The following is a 7,760-nucleotide window of genomic DNA, read 5'->3' as shown; positions in this document are numbered from 1 at the left end:
TGAGGTTTCAGTATAGCTCAACTTTAGACCCAATCTCCATTGACACTAGAACGGACTCTTCAGAATGAAGCACAGTTAGAAAAATTCAGACTTGAAGAAATAAATTTTTTAAAAGGTGTATTTAACATGATTTCATAGATCAGACTCAAACTGGAATTCCTTTAACATTTGAGAGTTTTATTTAATGAAACTTAGTTTTATTTGATACTAACAGATTTTGTAAAACTGAGCACCCATTCATGGATATAAACGTATGTCAGCTTTTAATTCTTAAGGTGTGCAAGGTACTTGCACAGGTTGATTTGTAAGAGTGAGAAAATGATAAAATATTTTATGTTACAAATGTGTAATTGATACTTGAGTGTGTTTTATTCCTATACTTGTAGCAACAAAATCTATTTGCCTTTCATTATTTGTGTGCTTAATATAGTTGTAATGGGCAATAAAAGGATGTTTATATTTTAATACAGAAATATTAGAGAACATAACAATTTTTCTGTTTAAATTCTCTAGCAGAGAGATATTAGTGAAGAAACAAAAACAAACAACAGATTTTTAGGGGAAAAAAGCTACTTTAAGTTATTTGAAGAAAACTGTAAAATATCTAGAGCTACATTCAACATTTACAGAATTTTTTAGTAGGAAAGAAAGCCACATATCTTAGAGCTCAAGAGGGGTATAAAACACAAACATTACTTTCTTTATATTTGTTCTAAAAGCGAATATAATTGATAGCTAAATAAGACAAAATAATGACTTGTCATGTAACTTTGCAAGTATCAATCATTCATTTCTACCCTTTACACTCATGACTCTTTAAAGCTTTGTTAATTGTTTTTACTTTTCCATTTTTAAAATAAATTTTATTGTGTATATTTAAGTTATAGAACATGATGTTATGAAATATAGAGGGATAATAAAAAGATTACTAAAACGAAAGAAATTAACATATTCATTATCTCACCGAGCTACCTATTTTTTTGGCAAGAGCAGCAAAAATCTAATCATTTAGCATGAATCCCATGTTCAGTATAATTTCATTACCTTAGTAATAAAATATATTATCACGTTTTCTTTTTATCTTTATTTTATTGCTACATAATAGTCCGACATATTTATATGGTATGTGTAATATTTTGATACATGCATACAATGTGTAATGATCAAATCAGGGTAATTGTGATATCCATCAACTCAAATATTTATCATTTCTTTTGAAAATATGTCTAATTCATTTTTATTGATATATATATAATAGTTGTACATATTTTTGGTATTATGATATTTTGATATCTGTATGCAATGTGTAATGATCAACCCATCACTTCAAACTTTTTTCTTTGTGTTGGAGACATTTTAAATCTTCTCTTCTAGTTATTCTGAATTATACAATAAATTCTTGTTAACTACAGTCACCCTACTGTGTTATCAAACACTAGAACTTATTTGTTCTACCTAATTAACCAATTCCTTTCATCCCTCCATCTCCCCTACCCAGCGTCTGGTTATACTCACCATTATACTCACTACCTTCATGAGATCAATTTATTTAGCTCCCACATGTAAGTGAGAACACACAAAATTTATCATTTTGTGCCTGGCTAATTTCACTTATTTCCATCAGTTTCATCCATGTTGCTGCAAGTGACAGAAGTCACTCTTTTTTATGGCTAAGTAATACTTCATTTTACACACAGGTTTTTTATTTTTTATTTTTTGTATTTATTTGTCTGTCAACAGACACTCAGGTTGTTTCCATATCTTGCGTATTGTGAATGATCATGGGGGTGCAGATATCTTTACAAGATAGTGTTTTATTTCCTTTGGTTGTCTGCCCAGAAAGGGGATTGCTGGGTCATATGGTAGTTCTAATTTTATTCCAATGTCTTTAGAAATCTTTATACTGTTTTTCATAATGATTGTATATTTACATTCTCACAAACAATGTAGAAGAGCTTCCTTTTCTCCATACTCTTGCCCAAATGTGGTGGTGTTTGACTTTTTAATAATAGCCATCCTAATGGGTCTGAGGTATAGTATCGAAGAGTGGATTTGACTCATACTTCCCAGGTGATTAATGATGTTGAGCACCTTTTCATATACCTGTTGGCCATTTTAATTTCATTTTTGAAGAAATACCCTACCAGCTCTTTTGCCCATTTATTTTTTAATTGCATTGCTTCTTTCTTACTCTTGAGTTATATGAGTTCTTTATAAATTTTGGATACTAATACCTTATCAAATATATGATTTACAAATATGTTTTTCCCAGTCCATAAACTGCCAGTCAACTGTTACTTGAGAATATAAGCTTAGTATAGGGAGTCACTTTAGACTGATATAAAAGTGTTTTAATGATATGCATAATGGAATTTATTATTCTTATTTAAATAAATACAATTTTGTGGTTTAAAAAAGTAGCTTCATTACAAGATGAGAAAAAATGCTACATAATCTTGTTAACATTGTATTTTTGTTGTTTCTTTTATGATCTTTCATTAAAACCTGAAATTTCTATGCATAACAAATTTAAAGTCAAGGTGATTCTAATTTTGAATGATATTTATGTTACAAAATTTCTGGTATATTTTAAAGATATATTTACTCTTTATCTCTTTCTAGTTTCAGTGCCCTGGGTGCATTCACTGGGGGTTCTACATAGAAAGGAAATTTTTAAAAATGTAAGGAAAGAAAAATATGAATTCATTTCACAGCTTTACGTAACGCATGTCAAAATAATGTGTTAATTCAACTCCACCACCTTTCCCCAAAAATAAATGTGACATTCTAGATAATTTATCATGTTAGATTTTGCCTGCTGAACATTTAAATATATATTTATTTCAAGAGGGCAAATCTTTATTTTATTTTATTTTTTAAATTTTCCATAAGTTATTGGGGTACAGGTGGTATTTGGTTACATGAGTAAGTCTTTAGCGGTGATTTATGAGGTTTTGGTGCCCCCGTCACCTGAGCAGTATACACTCCAACATATTTATAGTCTTTTATGCCTCACCCCCTCAAACTCTTCCCCCTAAGTTTACCCCACAGTCCATTGTATCATTCTTATGCTTTTGCATCCTCATAGCTTAGCTCTCATATATCAGTAAGAACATAAGATGTTTGGTTTTCCATTCTTGAGTTATTTCACTTAGAATAATAGTCTCCAATCTCATGCATGTTACTCCTATCTCATGTTACTGTAAATGCTGTTAATTCATTCCTTTTTGTGGTTGAGTAGATTCCATTGTGTGTGTGTGTGTATATATACAAGTTTCTTTATCCAATCATTGACTGATGAGCATTTGTGTTGGTTCCATGATTTTGCAATTGTGAATTGTGCTGTTATAAACATGCATGTGCAAGTATCTTTTTTGAATAATGACTTTTCTTCCTCTGGATAGATACCCAGTAGTGGGATTGCTGGATCAAATGGTAGTTCTACTTCCAGTTCTTTAAGGAACCTCCACACCATTTTCCATAGTGGCTGTACTAATTTACATTCCCACCGGCAGTGAAGAAGCTTTCCTGATCACAGCATCCACGCCAACATCTACCGTTTTTTGTTTTTTTTTATTATGGCCATTCTTGCAGGAGTAAGGTGATAATGCATTGTGGTCTTGATTTGCATTTGCCTGATCATTAGTAATGTTGAGTATTTTGTCATATGTGTGTTGGCCATTTGTGTATCTCCTTTTGAGAATTGTGTAGTCATGTCCTTAGCCCACTTTTTTATGGGATTTTTTTTTTCTTACTGATTTGTTTGAGTTTGTTGTAGATTCTGGATGTTAGTACTTTGCCAGATGTACAGATTGTGAAGATTTTCTCCCACACTGTGTGTTGTCTGTTTACTCTGCTGACAGTTCCTTTTGCCGTGCTAAAGCTCTTTAGTTTAGTTAGGTTCCAGCTATTTATCTTTGTTTTTATTGCTTTTGCTTTTGGGTTCTTGGTTCATGAAATCCTTTCCCAAGCCAATGTGGAGAAGGGTTTTTCCAGTGTTATCTTCTAGAATTTGTATAGTTTCAGGTCTTAGGTTTAAGTCCTTAAACCATCTTGAGTGGATTTTTGTATCAGGTGAGAGATGAGGATCCAGTTTCATTCTCCTACATATGGCTAGCCAATTATCCCAGCACCGTTTGCTGAAAAGGATGTCTTTTCATCACTTAATGTTTTTGTTTGCTTTGTCAAAGATCAGCTAGCTGAAAGTATTTCGGTTTATTTCTGGATTCTCTATTCTGTTCCATTGGTCTATGTGCCTATTTTTATACCACTACCATGCTGTTTTGGTGACTATGGCCTTACAGTACAGTTTGAAATCAGTAGTTGATGCCTGCAGATATGTTTTCTCTTAGTCTTGCTTTGGCTATGTGGGCTCTTTTCGGTTTCCTATGAATTTTAGAATTGTTTTTTCTCATTCTGTGAAGAATGATGGTGGCATTTTTATGGGGACTGCATTGAATTTGTAGACTGCTTTTGGAAATATGGACATTCTAGATACTTTATCATGTTAGATTTTGCCTGCTGAACATTTAAATATGTATTTATTTTAAGGGGGAAATCTTTAAAAAAAAAAAGCAAATATGAGCTTGTAAAAAGTTATTCCTACTATCATTTTGAAATATATATTTAGCGTGTATTTTTTAGGAATTGAAAATTAATATAAAATTACTGATGGAGTAGGAGCTAATTAAGAGTTTACTTAAATAGCATGTTTTTCTTCTTTGAGTATTTCTTCATCTACCATACTATTCTAATCCCCAGCTCTACCACACTTCCAATTTAGAAAATGGTAAATCCTTTAGATTTATACAATGACTATGGAGAAAAATAACTGTAATTGAACTATCATAATACATATTTATTTATGTAATTATATATGTAAATTTACATATATAAATTTATTTATTCATTCGTCATTCTAGAGATAGTTATGAAACGTTTAAATAAGTCAGAAATTCACCTAGACACTGGAGATATAAAGGTTCTGCCCTTAAGATAATAATGCTCTAGCAGAGGAACAAGGGATATGTTGAATATCAAGATTAGGCCGGGCGCGGTGGCTCAAGCCTGTAATCCCAGCACTTTGGGAGGCCGAGACGGGCGGATCACGAGGTCAGGAGATCGAGACCATCCTGGCTAACACGGTGAAACCCCGTCTCTACTAAGAAATACAAAAAACTAGCCAGGCGCGGTGGCGGGGCCTGTAGTACCAGCTACTCGGGAGGCTGAGGCAGGAGAACGGCAAGAACCCGGGAAGCAGAGCTTGCTGGGAGCAGAGATCGCGCCACTGCACTCCAGCCTGGGTGACAGAGTGAGACTCCGTCTAAAAAAATAATAATAATAAAATAAAATAAAATAAAATATTAAATAAAGAGGGCCATGCATTGATTGATGGAGATAGTGCATTAGCTGTCTCTTATACACATCTAGATGTGTATAAGAGACAGGAGTGACAGAGTGAGACTCCGTCTAAAAAAATAATAATAATAAATAAAATAAAATAAAATATTAAATAAAATAAATATCAAGATTAAATTCTATAAGTACTCTGATACAGATATTCACACAGTATAATATCTGTCTCTTATACACATCTAGATGTGTATAAGAGACAGCATAAGGACTGGGGATTGTCAGTTATAAAATAAAATATTAAATAAAATAAATATCAAGATTAAATTCTATAAGTACTCTGATACAGATATTCACACAGTATAATATATACCAAGACAGGTAGCATCAAACTCAAGTTATAAAACTAAAGCAGGATTTAAAGAACCCATGTGAATCTAAAGAATAGAGGGCTGAATTTTGATGAATTGAAATTGGCCAGGTGAAGATATGTGGAAGAGAGCTGTAGAGATGGGAGATGATTGTGCGAGGCACTTTCAACAGAGGCAAAGATATCTGCCATTACAGCTTTGAAATTTGGAATGGTCGGTCTATAGAACAGGAATGTATGTTGTGTACAGAAACTAGGAAGCTAGGAAGATACGTTTATTAGGTTTAGAGTTTTGAATTCTAGCCTCAATATTGTGGAAATAATTTACAGGGTTTGGTAAAGGAAGAAATCTGATGGATTTTCCTGATTGAGTTTTAGAAATGTGATAAGTGCAGGAATGTGGATAGGGTAGGGAAAGCATCTAGGGTGATCTTCTAAAGATCCAGTGAGACATTAAGTACAGTATCTCAGATAAGAAACAACGAGGATATCAACTAAGATACTGACTGTTAAACAATGGGGCCAAGAAACTATGAAAGAGAGGGTGAATAGTATCCCTTTTTCAACAGAGATTGAAGGAGCAAAAGAAGGCTGAGAAAGCATTGAATGTTGCAGCTTTTCTAGGCGCACAGCATAAGCTGTCAGTGGATGTGCCATTATGGTGTCTGGAGCATCGTGTTCCTCTTCTCACAGCTGCACTAGGCAGTGCCCCAGTAGGTACTCTGTGTGGGGGCTCTGACCCCACTTTACTGCCCTAGCAGAGGGTCTCCATGCGAGCCCTGCTCCAGCAGCAAAATTCTGCATGGACATCCAGGCATGTCCATACATCCTATTAAATCTAGGCAGAGATTCCCAAACCCCAGTTCTTGACTTCTGTGTACCTACAGGCTCGACCCCATGTGGAAGCTGCCAAGACTTGAGACTTGAAGCTTCAAAACTGAAGCCATGACCTGAGACCTACATTGGCCTCTTTCAGCCATGCTGGGAGAGGCTGAGACACAGGGTGCCAAGTCCCTAGGCTGCAGACAGCATGGGGGCCCTGGGCATGGCCCACAAAAGAACTTTTTCCTCCTAGGTCTCCAGGTCTGTGATGGGAGGGGCTACTGTGAAGACCTATGACATGCCCTGGAGATTTTTTCCCCATTGTTTTGGGGATTAACATTTGACTCCTAGTTACTTATGCAAATTTCTGCCACCAGCTTGAATTTTTCCTCAGAAAATAGTATTTCTTTTCTATTGCATTGCCAGGCAAATTTTCCCAACTTTTACACTCTGCTTTTCCTATAAAACTGAATGCCTTTAACAGCAACCAAGTTACCTCTTGAATGCTATGCTGCTTAGAAATTTTTTCCACCAGATACCCTAAATCATCTCTCTCAAGTTCAAAGTTCCACAAATTGCGAAGGAGGGGCAAAATGCCACCAGTCTCTTTGCTAAAGCATAACAAGAGTCACCTTTGCTCTAGTTCCCAACATGTTCCTCATTTTTATCTGAGAACACCTCAACCTGGATTTCGTTGTCCACATCTTTATCAGCATTTTGGACAAAGTCATTCAACAAATTTCTAGGGAGTTCCAAACTTTCCCACATTTTCCTGTTTTCTTCTGAGCCCTCCAAACTGTTCCAACTTCTGCCTGTTACACTGTTCCAAAGTCACTTGTAGAGTTTTGGGTATCTTTTCAGCAGTGCCCCACTCTACTGATACCAATTTACTGTATTAGTCCATTTTTACACTGGTGATAAAGACAAACCTGAGACTGGGCAATTTGCAAAAGAAAGAGGCTTAATTGGACTTATACTTCCACGTGGCTGGGGAAGCCTCAAAATCATGATGGAGGGCAAGGAGGAGCAAGTCACATCTTACATGGATGGCAGCAGGCAAAGAGAGAGAGCTTGTGTAGGGGAACTTCTCTTTCTAAAACCATCAGATTTTGTGAGACATATTCACCATCATAAGAACAACACAAGAAAGACTTGTCCCCATGATTCAATTACCTCCCACCAGGCCCCTCCCACAACATGCGGGAATTTAAGATAA

Source organism: Mandrillus leucophaeus, unplaced genomic scaffold (assembly GCF_000951045.1).
Source record: "Mandrillus leucophaeus isolate KB7577 unplaced genomic scaffold, Mleu.le_1.0 Scaffold896, whole genome shotgun sequence".
Classification (NCBI taxonomy): domain Eukaryota; kingdom Metazoa; phylum Chordata; class Mammalia; order Primates; family Cercopithecidae; genus Mandrillus; species Mandrillus leucophaeus.
The sequence above is the reverse complement of the archived record's forward strand: the minus strand, read 5'-3'. Positions refer to the sequence as shown.